This window comes from Pseudophryne corroboree, chromosome 6, assembly GCF_028390025.1.
Source record: "Pseudophryne corroboree isolate aPseCor3 chromosome 6, aPseCor3.hap2, whole genome shotgun sequence".
In the NCBI taxonomy this organism is placed as follows: Eukaryota; Metazoa; Chordata; class Amphibia; order Anura; family Myobatrachidae; genus Pseudophryne; species Pseudophryne corroboree.
The window spans coordinates 38,409,120-38,427,910 of NC_086449.1; the positions used below are offsets into that span (position 1 = coordinate 38,409,120).

Consider the following 18,791-nt stretch of genomic DNA (forward strand, 5'->3'; position numbering starts at 1 on the left):
GAGAATACGGTCCTGCCAATCTCTGGAAGACTTCTGTGATATCCTCCAGATATGGCTTTATAAAATGGATCCAGCTCCAGAGACAGGAGTCCAGGAGTTGTACTAACCAGAGGAAGGACGTGGTGAAACTTTCTCTAATTATGTATGACATGGCTGTGTACAGGGGACAATATATTGGGAGTAACAAGCAGTCTGGCAGATAGATCATGTGGTGGATACAGCAATATATTGGGTACTTTTCAATAGCTAGTGTACAGGGGGCAATATACTGAGGGGAACACGCCATCTGGTGGTGCATCATAGGGTACAGCACTGTGTGTGTGGGGTAATTATCAATAGATAGCACACAGGTTCTCAAACTCGGTCCTCAGGACCCCACACGGTGCATGGTTTGCAGGTCTCTTCACAGAATCACAAGTGACATAATTAGCTCCACCTGTGGACCTTTAAAAATGTGTCAGTGAGTAATTAATACACCTGTGCACCTGCTGGGTTACCTGCAAAACATGCACTGTGTGGGGTCCTGAGGACCGAGTTTGAGAACCACTGAGATAGCATACAGGTGAGATATACTGGTGGTAGATCATGGTGGTGGTAGCACTTTGTGTGGGAGGTACTTATCAATAGATAGTATAAAGGTGGCAATGGGCCATCTGCTGGAACGTTATGGGGGTTATAGATCTGTGTGGGATACTTTGTTTCCTACAATACGTGGAGCCTCTGTTCCTGCACATTGGCCCTCATTCCGAGTTCTTCGCTCTGTAATTTTCTTCGCATCGCAGCGATTTTCCGCTAATTGCGCATGCGCAATGTTCGCACTGCGACTGCGCCAAGTAAATTTGCTAAGAAGTTTGGTATTTTACTCACGGCATTACGAGGTTTTTTCTTCGTTCTGGTGATCGTTGTGTGATTGACAGGAAGTGGGTGTTTCTGGGCGGAAACTGGCCGTTTTATGGGAGTGTGTGAAAAAACGCTGCCGTTTCTGGGAAAAACGCGGGAGTGGCTGAAGAAACGGGGGAGTGTCTGGGCGAACGCTGGGTGTGTTTGTGACGTCAAACCAGGAACGACAAGCACTGAACTGATCGCACTGGAGGAGTAAGTCTTGAGCTACTCAGAAACTGCACAGAAAAATCTTTTCGCAATATTGCGAATACTTCGTTCGCTATTCTGCTAAACTAAGATTCACTCCCAGAGGGCGGTGGCTTAGCGTGTGTTCTGCTGCGAAAAGCGGCTAGCGAGCGAACAACTCGGAATGAGGGCCATAGTTGTACAGGAAAGGAGCTTGTGAAAAATGGAAGCCAGGAGGAAAACCACAATCCGACGAGGATGGGATTCGAACCCACGCGTGCAGAGCACAATGGATTAGCAGTCCATCGCCTTAACCACTTGGCCACCTCGTCCCTGTGTGTAGCTGTTACCTCATCTCAGACAGCTGTTAGTATGCAGCCATTTTCTCATCCCAGACAAGTGTCAGTATCTATTACTTACTAGGGGGTGGGGGATTACCTTCCTGCACACAGGCTACGGCAAGATGGCCACAGCAGGGCCCCCTAAAGACACGCAGTGGGGAAGGGGGGAGTCTGCTACCATCTATCAATGACCCCACCAGTCTCTCCTAAACATGTTCCACCAGGAAGATGGCCGACGACTGAGATCTTAGGGAGGGCAGCAACTGAATGGGCTGGTTTTAGGATAAATTACATAACTAACTCTACCTCCTGTTATATATATAGAGAGGATGCTTAGTAGGATCCCAGTGACCCAGTCGGGGGAGGAGTGGGGTATAACATGCCTATGATAGGGTGCATGTGGGTGGTCTCCCTGAGCTCACAAGGAGGGGGCTATGGGGTGTCCCCAGTGTGACGCTATCAGTCAGTATAATCAGTGAGGTTGATCCTTATCTGTTCCTCCTTATGGGGAAACAGACATGATGAATGGGGGAGGCTGAGTATGTTATTATACAGAGCCCCTGCACCACCCTGACTGACAACTGGGGTGTGTCATTCCGACACCATCGCTCTCTGATGGTCTTTATTATAGTTTTAATAGTAGATGTTTTTGCTAGGATTGGTTAGTTCTTAATGGTGCTATTACTCCTTAACATTTGTTATGTGAAGCTATTGATGTATAGCCATTGATCCTCAATCTTCAAAAAATGTAGTTTTTTTTTATAACTGATGCATCATGATATTCAGATTGATTCTGGAGATTTGACATATGAATGGAATCTATCCGAGAAACACGATGTGGAAGCACCCATGCTCCAACCTGGTCCTAGACACGTGCCCTATTTTTAACTGATTACCTAGAGATGATCAGTATTTTATTTTGCCACTGATTTTCTGCATTAACTGCAGACATAGCGATCCTGTATCCATATGAAAGATAGATAAATGACCGCCAATTGGCCACCCCTTTGCATCAGAGATGTCCATCACTGCTGTGGGGCTATTGGCCAATCAGGAACAGGGTGGGGCCAAGCGCCGTGACTCTGGTGTTGGGAAGAAAACTATCAATGAGTGGCTTACATTGATGGTGTGGAACCCAAGATCTCTACCATCAATGGTAAAACCATTAACCATCTGTGCCAAGCCATCAATGGTTGAGGGTTTTCTCATTGGAGACTAAGGTCTGATCTTTCTTCACCATAGATGGGTGATGGTGTTGTCATCGATGACTAAGTTCTCATCTTTCTCCATCATAGATGGTTGATGGTGTTGTCATTGATGACTAAGGTCTGATCTTTCTTCACCGTTGATGGTGTTGTCATTGATGACTAATGTCTGATATTTCTTCACCATAGATGGTTGATGGTGTTGTCATTGATGACTAAGGTCTGATCTTTTTTCACCATAGATGGTTGATGGTGTTGTCATTGATGACTAAGGTCTGATCTTTCTTCACCATAATGGTTGATGGTGTTGTCATTGATGACTAAGGTCTGATCTTTCTCCACCATAGATGGTTGATGGTGTTGTCATTGATGACTAAGATCTGAACTTTCTCCACCATAGATGGTTGATGGCCATTCCTAATTTATATTAATTCAATGCACTGCACTGACCGATAACTGAGATGTGTATTATCCTTAAAACCAGGACTGTGTTTGAGAAGCTCTGTTGTAGCCTCTGTGCGAGAAGATAATCCTCCCATAATAATATCTTTGCTGTATGGTTGTTGCTATAGTTTAAATAATAGATGTTCCGTGTGTCTAACATAGGTTAGTTCTGGAGTAATAGGGATTTGTATAGACCACTGGCAAGCAACATTTTATAGTAAAAAGAGCCATCAGGAGATTGCTGATAATATGGTTGTCCTCGTCAGTGTTCTATCACAGGTTATTTCCCATTTCCAGGGAGGTCTGACCAGTGATGTTCCTCAATGGTTTTAATCCATCATCAAAACCCCATAGATCAGTATTTTCCAAACTCCTCCATTACAGTCCAGGATTTAAAGATATCCATGGTTGAATCCACATGGTTACATTAAATTGAGTTACTATTTATGTCATCTGAGTTCAAGCATGGATATCCTTAAAACCTGGACTATAATGGCGGAAAGTCTGAAACTCTGCCATAGATAGTTTAGCCATCATCAGTGGTTGACCTGCACCATCGAGCTACCACAACAACAAAAATGTTGTCATCAGTGAAAGACTATCAATTGTGGCAAAGCTATTGATGGTTGATGGCCATCCCTAGATGCACGAAGCCGCACTACTGGCCACCAGGTGCCATTCCAAGCACTTTGCTTGCCAGATGCAGAGGATGTGGGATAGCGCTCGTACATCACCCCCTCCAGCCCGGAACTGAAATCCCAGGTGGCACTCTACTGCATAGGCATTACCCAAATTTCTTGAGTACAGATTTGTCTAAACCCATGAGATGCAAGGCTCCCTAATCTTAGTTGTTGGTCCAAGCTGCCTGGAAGAGTATTCATGTATCCTGGAGCTGCTCACAGCTGCCCAGTGCCGCCCACTTCTCAAGTGAAGTGCTCAGTGCTGGGCAACCGATGATGCGATTCTCGTTGAATAGTACCATCATTGCCAATCTCCCACGTTACAATAACAGCAATCTTGGCATTTTATAGCAGAGGACAGGGCCACTATGACACAATTATGCCACCATGCCATCATGCCTCCTCACCGCCCACCTATGCTATGCTACACCCCACACTGTGCCAACTTGAATATCCACTTCAGGAGTGGGCAGCCAGAAAGTAGACAAGCATGGTTTGGTATAGCTCCAAAAGTGGTGTCTTTACAATTATAATGTACTTATGGTTACAATGCTGTAAGTAACATATTGGTTTGTCATTCCAAAATAATGGGACGATACAATGAGAATCTTTATGCATGAAGAAGAGGACATACTGAAAATTATACAGAAAAAATTGTTACATGTTACTTGCTGAGGAAGGGCAAAAAATTCAGTGCTGGCCCATATGGGGATCCAACCTACGACCTTGGCATTATTAGCACCACACTCTAACCAACTGAGCTAACTGGCCAATCTGCCTGTCTCACCTGTAATACAAAGCTACACCCCAACTTTTCCACTCTGCTCTACTTATAATCTCTGTCTCCCCTTTCTATCTTATAGTCCGTATGTAATAGGCTGCTGTTTGCTGGTCCTGATATGATTTTGGCGATACAGAAAATATATCCTGGTTTTGCTATAAAGTGAATTGCCTCGTTAAATCTAGAAGTTATCTCGCTGAGAACACGCCAGGACCAGCCAGTCCCAGCCTATCACATAAGGGCTTATGACCCATGTCAGTCTGTCTATATCAATAGTCCCTGCTTTGCCGTATGCTTAGTGTTAGGTGTGAGCGCTCTATGGTTACATAATATACACTGTTGTGTTCCAGAATAGTTTATATTCCTGATTATTGCACCGAGTCTCTGATTGTGCTTACTTGTGTGCTATTATGATTATTTGTACTTGTTACTATGCTCAGTTGTAATAATATATTTGTGTGTATACTGATTGCTGATTGGCTAACGCTGTGGAACTTGTGGTGCCCTATAAATAAATGGAGGTGATGATGATATATCCTGCTATCTGCCATGTGCTGGACTACATGTAACAGGCTCACCAGCCCATGGGTGTAAGCAGATCCAAAGCTTCTCATTTTGTGATAAAAGATAATCATTGTGTAACAGCTGATGTGGAGTCTCCCTGATGTTACTAAACATTTCCAATCATGTGTCCACAGCGTGACGCCATCAGCTGGTATTGTCAGTGAGGTTGATTTTTACCTGTTCCTCCTTATGGAGAAACAGGCATGATGAATGGGGGAGGCTGAGTATGTGATTATACAGATCCCCTGCACCGCCCTGACTGACAACCGGGGTGTATGTCATTCTGATACCATCGCTCACTGATGATCACGTGTTATGGTTAAAAACAGAGGAATTGTTGAAAAATTGTAAACAAGGGTCAGCTGCTGACCATGTATTTTTATTGAAGCATACAGGGCCGTCTTAACAGCAGCGTAGGCTCCTGGGCAAAGCAATGCACTGGAGCCCCTACCCATCCTGCAGCAGTAGGGGTGGGGGGTGCTATCAGCGGCAGCTTTGATGTCACGTGGACGGTAGGGGGTGTTCTATCTTCTGCTCAGCATGTAGGACCTGGAGCAGTAATTCCTGCTAATTACTCCTTTACTACACAGATGGTGGGAGATGGGGCAGGAGGGAGAACACTAAACTGTAGAAGTGGCCATTGGGCTGAAAGAAGAGCCCCAGTACATGACTTCCAGGGTGGTAGGGCAAGATTTAATACACAGGGTAGGGGTGGATAGTGGAGTGGACTTAATATTCATAATTTTCCAGTGGGAGGGCAGCTTGCTTGACTGCAGATATCTCCAGTTCCTTGAAATAGATGTCTTAGCTTTCAATGGGGTAAAACTCTAGAGTCCCGCCTTTTGGGAGGTACTGGGGACACCTTTCAGGAGGTACTGGGGACACCTTTCAGGATGTACTGGGGACACCTTTCAGGGGGTACAGAGGACACCTTTCAGGAGGTACTGGAAACACCTTTCAGGAGGTACTGGGGACACCTTTCAGGGGGTACTGGGGACACCTTTCAGGGGGTACGGAGGACACCTTTCAGGAGGTACTGGGGACACCTTTCAGGAGGTACTGGGGACACCTTTCAGGAGGTACTGGGGAAATATAAAACTGCATACCAGGTGTGTGGAGCTGGAGCAGGGACCAGCTGCTGGGGTAGAGTCCAACCTTTTGGAGTATTCCCTCAGAAATACTCCAAGTCAGACAGAACCCGAGATATCTGACTGGGAAGAGCAATTAACAGGCTCGGATGGGGACCACTGCTTTGAAGTCGAATATCTCAGGTTCCCTGGGGACGATTTTCAAAATTTTGGTACCCATGGAAAAAGGAGACCCATCAGCCTAGAGCCCTTAGACTCCTGGGGCCCTTGGGCAAGAGCCCATTGAGCCCATATGAAAAGATGGCCCTGGAAGCATACTCTGAACTCTTGGTTTCTTTATGAGTAAGTTTTGTTTCATATTGCATCATTTCAATTCTGGTCATAGACAACTTCAAAAATTTACATAAGCGCTACCACCACCATTTCTCTTATTTAATAATACATTTAGAAGCAAGATGATTTTTTGGATTAATTTTTCCTTTGATCCTACCTATTTTGTTGTTAATAATAATGACTTTGCACTTAAGGGAAGTCAACCAGTCCTATTCTTTATTTATTTTTTATTTTTGCTTTTGCAATTATCTAATTCCCAATTTAGTCTGTGCAGGTGGTCTATTAGTAATATAAAGCACCCGCAGCACATAAGAGCAGATTTTCACACCGGACCTTGTGGCTCAACGGTAGCGCGTCTGACTCCAGATCAGAAGGTTGCGTGTTCAAATCACGTTGGAGTCAATTACCATTTTATTTTTATGCTACATTAATGTTATTACAGTTGCAATATGTGTGTATATATATATATATATATATATATATATATATATGTATAACTGCAGTAATGTATATACAATGAATATATATATATATATATATATTTATATTCATTCTGAGAACTGCTAGTGATATGTGGCCATTTCATGCCTTTATTGGCGGATGTGGCAGTATATTGGGGGTAACAAGCAGATTATGAGTATGTAACACTATCTGGGATGCTTGTACCTCGCACACAGGCAATATGTAGGGGATAAACAAAAGAACAAATAATCACCTGGCGCCAATTAAATAAATATCCATTTGCCCGGTGCTCTCTGTTATAACACGATTACTCAATCCTTTTATTACAAACCCCCCCCAGAAAGAAATCAATAAAAAGCGCAGGCAAACAGCAATATATATATATATATATATATATATATATATATATATATATATACATATATATATATATATATATATATATATATAGTGAGCTTTCTATGGTGAGTGCTGAACTTTCTCTCTGTGTGTGTGTATGTATGTATACATATATATATATATATATATATATACATATATATATATATATATATCTAGAGCATAGGCGAATTGGCACTCCCTAAACAGTATGAAGCCTGCACCGGTGCCTTTTCCAAATGGATTGTAGCATATAAAGGAAAGAAGGAGCGGCACTCGGCGTCTTGAGAGGAGAAAAGTGTATTAAATACAATTTTCTCCTCTCAAGACGCCGAGTGCCGCTCCTTCTTTCCTTTATATATATATATATATATATATATATATATATATATACATATATATATATGTATGGAATTCTTTAGTTATCCTTATTTTTATTTATTCCGTTTTCCATATAAAATATCAATAACAAAAATCAATAAAACATAAAATAAAGACAGAAACACTTTCTCAATATCTTTCAGTTGGTCAAAATGAGTGGTAACTTTTACATTAATCCTTATATGACATCACACATTACACTTTCAATGCTGCTTAATTTGCTTATACATAATTTGCTATTAAACATACATTGTTTTTACATATGCACAGAAAAACACCCTATACATTCAAGAAAAAAAAGTCCTCTTATACAATGTTCAGCATATACATAGTATCCTTTATTAATACAAAGAGAGATCTAGCAAAATGGATATTTTGTATCTTGTTTTCAAACTGCTGTTAGAGCAGCAAGAGAAACTTTAATGCAAAAGCATACAAGGGGGCAGATGTATTAACCTGGAGAAGGCATAAGGAAGTGATAAACCAGTAATAAATGCAAGGTGATAAAGGCACCAGCCAATCAGCTCCTAACTGTTCATTTACATATTGGAGCTGATTGGATGATGCTTTTATCACCTTGCACTTATCACTGGTTTATCACTTCCTTATGCCTTCTGCAGGTTAATACATCTGCCTCACAGTTAGATAATTTGTATCCAATTCTTGAAACAGGTGTTACTCTAAAGGGCCCCATACACTTATACGACACGACGGTCCGTCATGTCGTATAAGATTTAGACCAACCTCTCGGCAGCCTCCCCGTTGGTAAGATAGTATTAGATATATCGTATGCAGGTTTTTTTTGCATACGATGTATCTTTTACTATCTTATCTATTTACTGCGGGATCCGTCATATCACAAGTGCAGCACTCATGATATGTCGGATCTAGGGGGATCCGATCCGATGCACATGGGAACTCAGATCGGATCGGGTGAAAAGCACACCAAAAATGCCCGATTTCACCCAATATATTAGGCTGAATGCCCGAATTGGGCTGAAATCGGGCATTATTGGTCTAGTGTATGGGGCCCTTTACAGTCCCATTTAAGAAATAATAGGGAAGTTTTCATGCAAAAGTGTGTAGAATTAGAAGCTTAGTTCATTAATTATTAGTAGCTTATTTGTTAGTTAGATCTTAGAACACGGCCATGTCATACATAATTAGAAAAAGTTTTATCACTACTATTGTGGAGATTACGGTCCTGCCAATCTCTGGAAGACTTCTGTGATATCCTCCAGATATGGCTTTATAAAACGGAACCAGCTCCAGAGACGGGAGTCCAGGAGTTGTACTAACCAGAGGAAGGACGTGGTGAAACTTTCTCTAATTATGTATGACATGGCTGTGTACAGGGGGCAATATATTGGGAGTAACAAGCAGTCTGGCAGATAGATCATGTGGTGGATACAGCAATATATTGGGTACTTATCAATAGATAGTGTACAGGGGGCAATATACTGAGGGGAACACACCATCTGGTGGTGCATCATAGGGTACAGCACTGTGTGTGGGGTAATTATCAATAGATAGTATACAGGTGAGATATACTGGTGGTACATCATGGTGGTGGTAGCACTTTGTGTGGGAGGTACTTATCAATAGATAGTATAAAGGTGGCAATGTGCCATCTGCTGGAACGCTATGGGGGTTATAGATCTGTGTAGGGTATTTAGTTCCCTACATTACGTGGAGCCTCTGTTCCTGCACATAGTTGTACAGGAAAAGAGCTTGTGAAAAATGGAAGCCAGGAGGAAAACCACAACCCGACGAGGATGGGATTCGAACACATGCGTGCAGAGCACAATGGATTAGCAGTCCATCGCCTTAACCACTCGGCCACCTCGTCCCTAGGTGCAGCCATTTCCTCATCCCAGACAGGTGTCAGTATCTCTTAGTTACTAGGCAGTGGAAGTTTACGTTCCCGCACACACTCTACGGCAAGATGACCGCAGCAGGGCCCCCTAAAGACAAGCAGTGTGGTGGGAGGGGGGGGGGGGGGGGAGTCTGCTTCCATGTATCAATGACCCCAACCAGTCTTTCCTAAACATGTTACACCAGGAAGATGGCCGACGACTGAGATCTTAGGGAGGGCAACAACTGAATGGGCTGTTTTTAGGATAAATTACATAACTAACTCTACCTCCTATTATATATATATAGAGAGAGGATGCTTAGTAGGATCCCAGTGACCCAGTCGGGGTAGGGGGGGGTATAATATACCTGTGATAGGATGCATGTGGGAGGTCTTCCTGAGCTCACAAGGAGGGGGCTATGGGGTGTCCCCAGTGTGACGCTATCGGTTAGTATCTTCAGTGAGGCTGATTCTTACCTGTTCCACCTTATGGAGAAACAGACATGATGAATGGGGGAGGCTGAGTATGTGATTATACAGATCCTCTGTACCACATTGACCGACAACCGGGGTGTGTGTTATTCTGACACCATTGCTCACTGATGGTCTTTATTATAGTTTTAATAGTAGATGTTTTTGGTGCTATTATTCCTTAACATCTGTAATGTGAAGCTATAGCTGTAGAGACATTGATCCTCAATCTTCAAAAAATGTTCTCAATCTTCAAAAAATTTTAGTTTTTTTTTTTTATAACCGATGCATCATGATATTCAGACTGATTCTGGAGATTTGACATATGAATGGAATCTATCCGAGAAACACGATGTGGAAGCACCCATGCTCCTACCTGGTCCCAGACGCATGCTCTATTTTTAACTGATTACTTAGAGATGATCAATATCTTATTTTGCCACTGATTTTCTGCATTAACTGCAGACATAGCGATCCTGTATCCATATGAAAGATAGATAAATGACCGCCAATTGGCCATCCCTTTGCATCATAGATGTCCATCTCTGCTGTGGGGCTATTGGCCAATCAGGAACAGGGGTGGGGCCAAGCGCCGTGACTCTGGTGTTGGGAAAAAGAAACTATCAATGAGAGGCTTACATCGATGGCGAGGAACCCTGGATCTCTGCCATCAATGGTAAAACCATTAACCATCTGTGCCAAGCCGTCGATGGTTGAGGGTTTTCTCATTGGAGACTAAGGTCTGATCTTTCTTCACCATAGATGGTTGATGGTGTTGTCATTGATGACTAAGGTCTGATCTTTCTTCACCATAGATGTTTGATAGTGTTGTCATTGATGATTAAGGTCTGATCTTTCTTCACCATAGATGGTTGATGGTATTGTCATTGATAACTAAGGTATGATCTTTCTCCACCATAGATGGTTGATGGTGTTGTCATTGATGACTAAGGTGTGATCTTTCTTCACCATAGATGGTTGATGGTGTTGTCATTGATGACTAAGGTCTGAGCTTTCTCCACCATAGATGGTTGATGGCCATCCCTAATTTATATTGATTCAATGCACTGCACTGACCGATAACTGAGATGTGTATTATCCTTAAAACAAGGACTGTGATTGAGAAGCTCTGCTGTAGCCTCTGTGCGAGAAGATAATCCTCCCATAATAATATCTTTGCTGTATGGTTGTTGCTATAATTTAAATAATAGATGTTTCACGTGTCTAACATAGGTTTGTTCTGAAGTAATAGGGATTTGTATGGACCTCTGGCAAGCAACATTTTATAGTAAAAAGTCCCATCAGGATATTGCTGATAATGTGGTTATCCTTGTCAGTGTTCTATCACTGACTAGTGATGTTCCTCAATGGTATTACTCTATCATCAAAACCCCATAGATCAGTATTTTTCAAACTCCTCCATTACAGTCCAGGATTTAAAGATATCCATGGTTGAGTTCAGATGATTACATTTATTTGGGTTACTATTTATGTCATCTGAGTTCAAGCATGGATATCCTTAAAACCTGGACTGTAATGACGGAAATCTCAAACTCTGCCATAGATAGTTGAGCCATCAATGGTTGACCTGCACCATTGAGCTACCACAACAACAAAAATGTTGTCATCGATCAAAGACTCTCAATTGTGGCAAAGCCATTGATGGTTGATGGCCATCCCTAGATGCGCCGAAGCCGCACTACTGGTCAACAGGTGCCATTCCAAGTACGTTGCTCATCAGATGCAGAGGATGTGGGATAGCGATCGTACATCACTCCCTCCAGCCTGGAACTGAAATCCCAGGTGGCACTCTACTGCATAGGCATTACCCAAATTGCTTTAGTACAGATTTGTCTAAACTCATGAGATGCAAGGCTCCCTAATCTTAGTTGCTGGTCCAAGCTACCTGGAAGAGTATTCATGTATCCTGGAGCTGCTCACAGCTGCCCAGTGCCGCCCACTTCTCAAGTGAAGTGCGCAGTCCTGGGCAGCCGATGATGCTATTCTCGTTGAATAGTGCCATCATTGCCAATCTCCCACATTACAATAACAGCAATCTTGGCATTTTATAGCAGAGGACAGGGCCACTATGACACAATCATGCCACCATGCCATCATGCCTCCTCACCGCCCACCTATGCTATGCTACACCCCACACTGTGCCAACTTGGATATCCACTTCAGGAGTGGGCAGCCAGAAAGTAGACAAGCATGGTTTGGTATAGCTCCAAAAGTGGTGTCTTTACAATTATTATGGACTAATTGTTACAATGCTCTTGAAACCCTGATTTAGGGTTTAAACAACACTTATACTGAGGTAGTTATAATGTGGTGATTAAAATGGAGTATAAGCATATATATTATTAATATAAAAGGTAATGGATGTTGTAATACTGTATGCATGTTTTGAGGTAAATAATACAGTTCACATATATGTAATTGTATGTACATTGATGTAAATGTAGTGGTGAATACAATTAAGGTTTATTTTATGGTTTCACGGTGTATCTAAAGGGTTAATGTCCTTGTGCTCCTAACTGTAGCACCTCACATTACTGGCAGCTATAGGTGTGCAGTCTAAGGCCCCTCCCTAGCTCCTAACTGTCAATCACCTAGTGGGGTGATTGCCAGTGGGCGGGGCATCACCTCAGAGTGGGTCATGTGATTACGAGAGAGGGGTGGAGAGGCCACCCGTGCTGTGAGTGTAGCTGGGAGAGAGACTGCATATCCCTTGGAGAGAGGACAGAGTTTTTTGCTGCTCCGGCCGTCGCCCGCATTAGAGCTGAGCGGTACACATTGCGGCGGCCGGAGGGGGCTTAGTGTGTGTAGCCAGAACATGGCTTCCTTACTGTAAAGGTGGTGACAGCGGCATTGAGACTCAGAACTGTCAACTCACCCAGCAGTATTGGAAGGGCGCATCTATGACAGGGAGACAGAGAGGGTTCCTTCCTACCTATTACCGGCACAGACTCTGACAGCAACAACAAAGAAGCCAGGACCAGCAGCAGAGGCTCCATTCTGTGTGGCTGTAAGTGTAAGGGAGGAGTCGGGGGAGCAGCCTGCAGCAGCATCACTAGATGGTAGAAGTGTGAGTGTATAATCCAGCCATTTATTTCTCTGACATCCTAAGTGGATGCTGGGACTCCGTAAGGACCATGGGGATTAGCGGCTCCGCAGGAGACTGGGCACAACTAAAGAAAGCTTTAGGACTACCTGGTGTGCACTGCCTCCTCCCACTAAGACCCTCCTCCAGACCTCAGTTAGATTCTTGTACCCGGCTGAGCTGGATGCACACTAGGGGCTCTCCTGAGCTCCTAGAAAGAAAGTATATTTAGGTTTTTTATTTTACAGTGAGATCTGCTGGCAACAGACTCACTGCAGCGAGGGACTAAGGGGAGAAGAAGCGAACCTACCTAACAGGTGGTAGTTTGGGCTTCTTAGGCTACTGGACACCATTAGCTCCAGAGGGATCGACCGCAGGATAGAGATGTGCACTTGAAATTTTTCGGGTTTTGTGTTTTGGTTTTGGGTTCGGTTCCGCGGCCGTGTTTTGGGTTCGACCGCGTTTTGGCAAAACCTCACCGAATTTTTTTTGTCGGATTCGGGTGTGTTTTGGATTCGGGTGTTTTTTTCAAAAAACACTAAAAAACAGCTTAAATCATAGAATTTGGGGGTCATTTTGATCCTAAAGTATTATTAACCTCAAAAACCATAATTTACACTCATTTTCAGTCTATTCTGAATACCTCACACCTCACAATATTATTTTTAGTCCTAAAATTTGCACCGAGGTCGCTGGATGACTAAGCTAAGCGACCCTAGTGGCCGACACAAACACCTGGCCCATCTAGGAGTGGCACTGCAGTGTCACGCAGGATGTCCCTTCCAAAAAACCCTCCCCAAACAGCACATGACGCAAAGAAAAAAAGAGGCGCAATGAGGTAGCTGTGTGAGTAAGATAAGCGACCCTAGTGGCCGACACAAACACCTGGCCCATCTAGGAGTGGCACTGCAGTGTCACGCAGGATGGCCCTTCCAAAAAACCCTCCCCAAACAGCACATGACGCAAAGAAAAAAAGAGGCGCAATGAGGTAGCTGTGTGAGTAAGATAAGCGACCCTAGTGGCCGACACAAACACCGGGCCCATCTAGGAGTGGCACTGCAGTGTCACGCAGGATGTCCCTTCCAAAAAACCCTCCCCAAACAGCACATGATGCAAAGAAAAAAAGAGGCGCAATGAGGTAGCTGTGTGAGTAAGATAAGCGACCCTAGTGGCCGACACAAACACCGGGCCCATCTAGGAGTGGCACTGCAGTGTCACGCAGGATGTCCCTTCCAAAAAACCCTCCCCAAACAGCACATGACGCAAAGAAAAAAAGAGGCGCAATGAGGTAGCTGTGTGAGTAAGATAAGCGACCCTAGTGGCCGACACAAACACCGGGCCCATCTAGGAGTGGCACTGCAGTGTCACGCAGGATGTCCCTTCCAAAAAACCCTCCCCAAACAGCACATGACGCAAAGAAAAAAAGAGGCGCAATGAGGTAGCTGTGTGAGTAAGATAAGCGACCCTAGTGGCCGACACAAACACCGGGCCCATCTAGGAGTGGCACTGCAGTGTCACGCAGGATGTCCCTTCCAAAAAACCCTCCCCAAACAGCACATGACGCAAAGAAAAAAAGAGGCGCAATGAGGTAGCTGTGTGAGTAAGATAAGCGACCCTAGTGGCCGACACAAACACCGGGCCCATCTAGGAGTGGCGCTGCAGTGTCACGCAGGATGTCCCTTCCAAAAAACCCTCCCCAAACAGCACATGATGCAAAGAAAAAAAGAGGCGCAATGAGGTAGCTGTGTGAGTAAGATAAGCGACCCTAGTGGCCGACACAAACACCGGGCCCATCTAGGAGTGGCACTGCAGTGTCACGCAGGATGTCCCTTCCAAAAAACCCTCCCCAAACAGCACATGACGCAAAGAAAAAAAGAGGCGCAATGAGGTAGCTGTGTGAGTAAGATAAGCGACCCTAGTGGCCGACACAAACACCGGGCCCATCTAGGAGTGGCACTGCAGTGTCACGCAGGATGTCCCTTCCAAAAAACCCTCCCCAAACAGCACATGACACAAAGAAAAAAAGAGGCGCAATGAGGTAGCTGTGTGAGTAAGATAAGCGACCCTAGTGGCCGACACAAACACCGGGCCCATCTAGGAGTGGCACTGCAGTGTCACGCAGGATGGCCCTTCCAAAAAACCCTCCCCAAACAGCACATGACGCAAAGAAAAAAAGAGGCGCAATGAGGTAACTGTGTGAGTAAGATAAGCGACCCTAGTGGCCGACACAAACACCGGGCCCATCTAGGAGTGGCACTGCAGTGTCACGCAGGATCTCCCTTCCAAAAAACCCTCCCCAAACAGCACATGACGCAAAGAAAAAAAGAGGCGCAATGAGGTAGCTGTGTGAGTAAGATAAGCGACCCTAGTGGCCGACACAAACACCGGGCCCATCTAGGAGTGGCACTGCAGTGTCACGCAGGATGGCCCTTCCAAAAAATACTCCCCAAACAGCACATGACGCAAAGAAAAATTAAAGAAAAAAGAGGTGCAAGATGGAATTGTCCTTGGGCCCTCCCACCCACCCTTATGTTGTATAAACAGGACATGCACACTTTAACCAACCCATCATTTCAGTGACAGGGTCTGCCACACGACTGTGACTGAAATGACGGGTTGGTTTGGACCCCCACCAAAAAAGAAGCAATTAATCTCTCCTTGCACAAACTGGCTCTACAGAGGCAAGATGTCCACCTCATCATCATCCTCCGATATATCACCGTGTACATCCCCCTCCTCACAGATTATCAATTCGCCCCCACTGGAATCCACCATCTCAGCTCCCTGTGTACTTTGTGGAGGCAATTGCTGCTGGTCAATGTCTCCACGGAGGAATTGATTATAATTCATTTTAATGAACATCATCTTCTCCACATTTTCTGGATGTAACCTCGTACGCCGATTGCTGACAAGGTGAGCGGCGGCACTAAACACTCTTTCGGAGTACACACTTGTGGGAGGGCAACTTAGGTAGAATAAAGCCAGTTTGTGCAAGGGCCTCCAAATTGCCTCTTTTTCCTGCCAGTATAAGTACGGACTGTGTGACGTGCCTACTTGGATGCGGTCACTCATATAATCCTCCACCATTCTTTCAATGGTGAGAGAATCATATGCAGTGACAGTAGACGACATGTCCGTAATCGTTGTCAGGTCCTTCAGTCCGGACCAGATGTCAGCATCAGCAGTCGCTCCAGACTGCCCTGCATCACCGCCAGCGGGTGGGCTCGGAATTCTGAGCCTTTTCCTCGCACCCCCAGTTGCGGGAGAATGTGAAGGAGGAGATGTTGACAGGTCGCGTTCCGCTTGACTTGACAATTTTCTCACCAGCAGGTCTTTGAACCCCAGCAGACTTGTGTCTGCCGGAAAGAGAGATCCAAGGTAGGCTTTAAATCTAGGATCGAGCATGGTGGCCAAAATGTAGTGCTCTGATTTCAACAGATTGACCACCCGTGAATCCTTGTTAAGCGAATTAAGGGCTCCATCCACAAGTCCCACATGCCTAGCGGAATCGCTCTGTGTTAGCTCCTCCTTCAATGTCTCCAGCTTCTTCTGCAAAAGCCTGATGAGGGGAATGACCTGACTCAGGCTGGCAGTGTCTGAACTGACTTCACGTGTGGCAAGTTCAAAGGGCATCAGAACCTTGCACAATGTTGAAATCATTCTCCACTGCGCTTGAGACAGGTGCATTCCACCTCCTATATCGTGCTGAATTGTATGGGCTTGAATGGCCTTTTGCTGCTCCTCCAACCTCTGAAGCATATAGAGGGTTGAATTCCACCTCGTTACCACTTCTTGCTTCAGATGATGGCAGGGCAGGTTCAGTTGTTTTTGGTGGTGCTCCAGTCTTCTGTACGTGGTGCCTGTACGCCGAAAGTGTCCCGCAATTCTTCTGGCCACCGACAGCATCTCTTGCACACCCCTGTCATTTTTTAAAAAATTCTGCACCACCAAATTCAAGGTATGTGCAAAACATGGGACGTGCTGGAATTTGCCCATATTTAATGCACACACAATATTGCTGGCGTTGTCCGATGCCACAAATCCACAGGAGAGTCCAATTGGGGTAAGCCATTCCGCAATGATCTTCCTCAGTTGCCGTAAGAGGTTTTCAGCTGTGTGCGTATTCTGGAAAGCGGTGATACAAAGCGTAGCCTGCCTAGGAAAGAGTTGGCGTTTGCGAGATGCTGCTACTGGTGCCGCCGCTGCTGTTCTTGCGGCGGGAGTCCATACATCTACCCAGTGGGCTGTCACAGTCATATAGTCCTGACCCTGCCCTGCTCCACTTGTCCACATGTCCGTGGTTAAGTGGACATTGGGTACAACTGCATTTTTAGGACACTGGTGAGTCTTTTTCTGACGTCCGTGTACATTCTCGGTATCGCCTGCCTAGAGAAGTGGAACCTAGATGGTATTTGGTAACGGGGGCACACTACCTCAAGAAATTGTCTAGTTCCCTGTGAACTAACGGCGGATACCGGACGCACGTCTAACACCAACATAGTTGTCAAGGCCTCAGTTATCCGCTTTGCAGCAGGATGACTGCTGTGATATTTCATCTTCCTCGCAAAGGACTGTTGGACAGTCAATTGCTTACTGGAAGTAGTACAAGTGGGCTTACGACTTCCCCTCTGGGATGACGATCGACTCCCAGCAGCAACAACAGCAGCGCCAGCAGCAGTAGGCATTACACTCAAGGATGCATCGGAGGAATCCCAGGCAGGAGAGGACTCGTCAGAATTGCCAGTGACATGGCCTGCAGGACTATTGGCATTCCTGGGTAAGGAGGAAATTGACACTGAGGGAGTTGGTGGGGTGGTTTGCGTGAGCTTGGTTACAAGAGGAAGGGATTTACTGGTCAGTGGACTGCTTCCGCTGTCACCCAAAGTTTTTGAACTTGTCACTGACTTATTATGAATGCGCTGCAGGTGACGTATAAGGGAGGATGTTCCGAGGTGGTTAACGTCCTTACCCCTACTTATTACAGCTTGACAAAGGCAACACACGGCTTGACACCTGTTGTCCGCATTTCTGTTGAAATACTTCCACACCGAAGAGCTGATTTTTTTGGTATTTTCACCAGGCATGTCAATGGCCATATTCCTCCCACGGACAACAGGTGTCTCCCCGGGTGCCTGACTTAAACAAACCACTTCACCATCAGAATCCTCCTGGTCAATTTCCTCCCCAGCGCCAGCAACACCCATATCCTCCTCATCCTGGTGTACTTCAACACTGACATCTTCAATCTGACTATCAGGAACTGGACTGCGGGTGCTCCTTCCAGCACTTGCAGGGGGCGTGCAAATGGTGGAAGGCGCATGCTCTTCACGTCCAGTGTTGGGAAGGTCAGGCATCGCAACCGACACAATTGGACTCTCCTTGTGGATTTGGGATTTCGAAGAACGCACAGTTCTTTGCGGTGCTTTTGCCAGCTTGAGTCTTTTAATTTTTCTAGCGAGAGGCTGAGTGCTTCCATCCTCATGTGAAGCTGAACCACTAGCCATGAACATAGGCCAGGGCCTCAGCCGTTCCTTGCCACTCCGTGTGGTAAATGGCATATTGGCAAGTTTACGCTTCTCCTCCGACAATTTTATTTTAGGTTTTGGAGTCCTTTTTTTTACTGATATTTGGTGTTTT

General features: G+C 45.0%; 5 non-coding genes across 5 annotated transcripts; 3 read left to right on the plus strand and 2 right to left on the minus strand.

Moving 5' to 3' along the window:
- Window positions 1-1,318: 1,318 nt before the first annotated feature.
- On the minus strand, window positions 1,319-1,400 carry TRNAS-GCU (transfer RNA serine (anticodon GCU)). The gene has a single exon. It is a non-coding gene; the product is annotated as a tRNA-Ser (tRNA).
- A 478-nt stretch (window positions 1,401-1,878) lies between these two features.
- On the plus strand, window positions 1,879-2,010 carry LOC134938862 (U8 small nucleolar RNA). The gene has a single exon (XR_010181312.1). It is a non-coding gene; the product is annotated as a U8 small nucleolar RNA (small nucleolar RNA).
- Window positions 2,011-5,237: 3,227 nt separating this feature from the next.
- LOC134938860 (U8 small nucleolar RNA) lies at window positions 5,238-5,371 on the plus strand. Its single transcript, XR_010181310.1, has one exon. It is a non-coding gene; the product is annotated as a U8 small nucleolar RNA (small nucleolar RNA).
- A 4,121-nt stretch (window positions 5,372-9,492) lies between these two features.
- TRNAS-GCU (transfer RNA serine (anticodon GCU)) lies at window positions 9,493-9,574 on the minus strand. The gene has a single exon. It is a non-coding gene; the product is annotated as a tRNA-Ser (tRNA).
- A 460-nt stretch (window positions 9,575-10,034) lies between these two features.
- On the plus strand, window positions 10,035-10,168 carry LOC134938854 (U8 small nucleolar RNA). The gene has a single exon (XR_010181306.1). It is a non-coding gene; the product is annotated as a U8 small nucleolar RNA (small nucleolar RNA).
- Window positions 10,169-18,791: the final 8,623 nt, after the last annotated feature.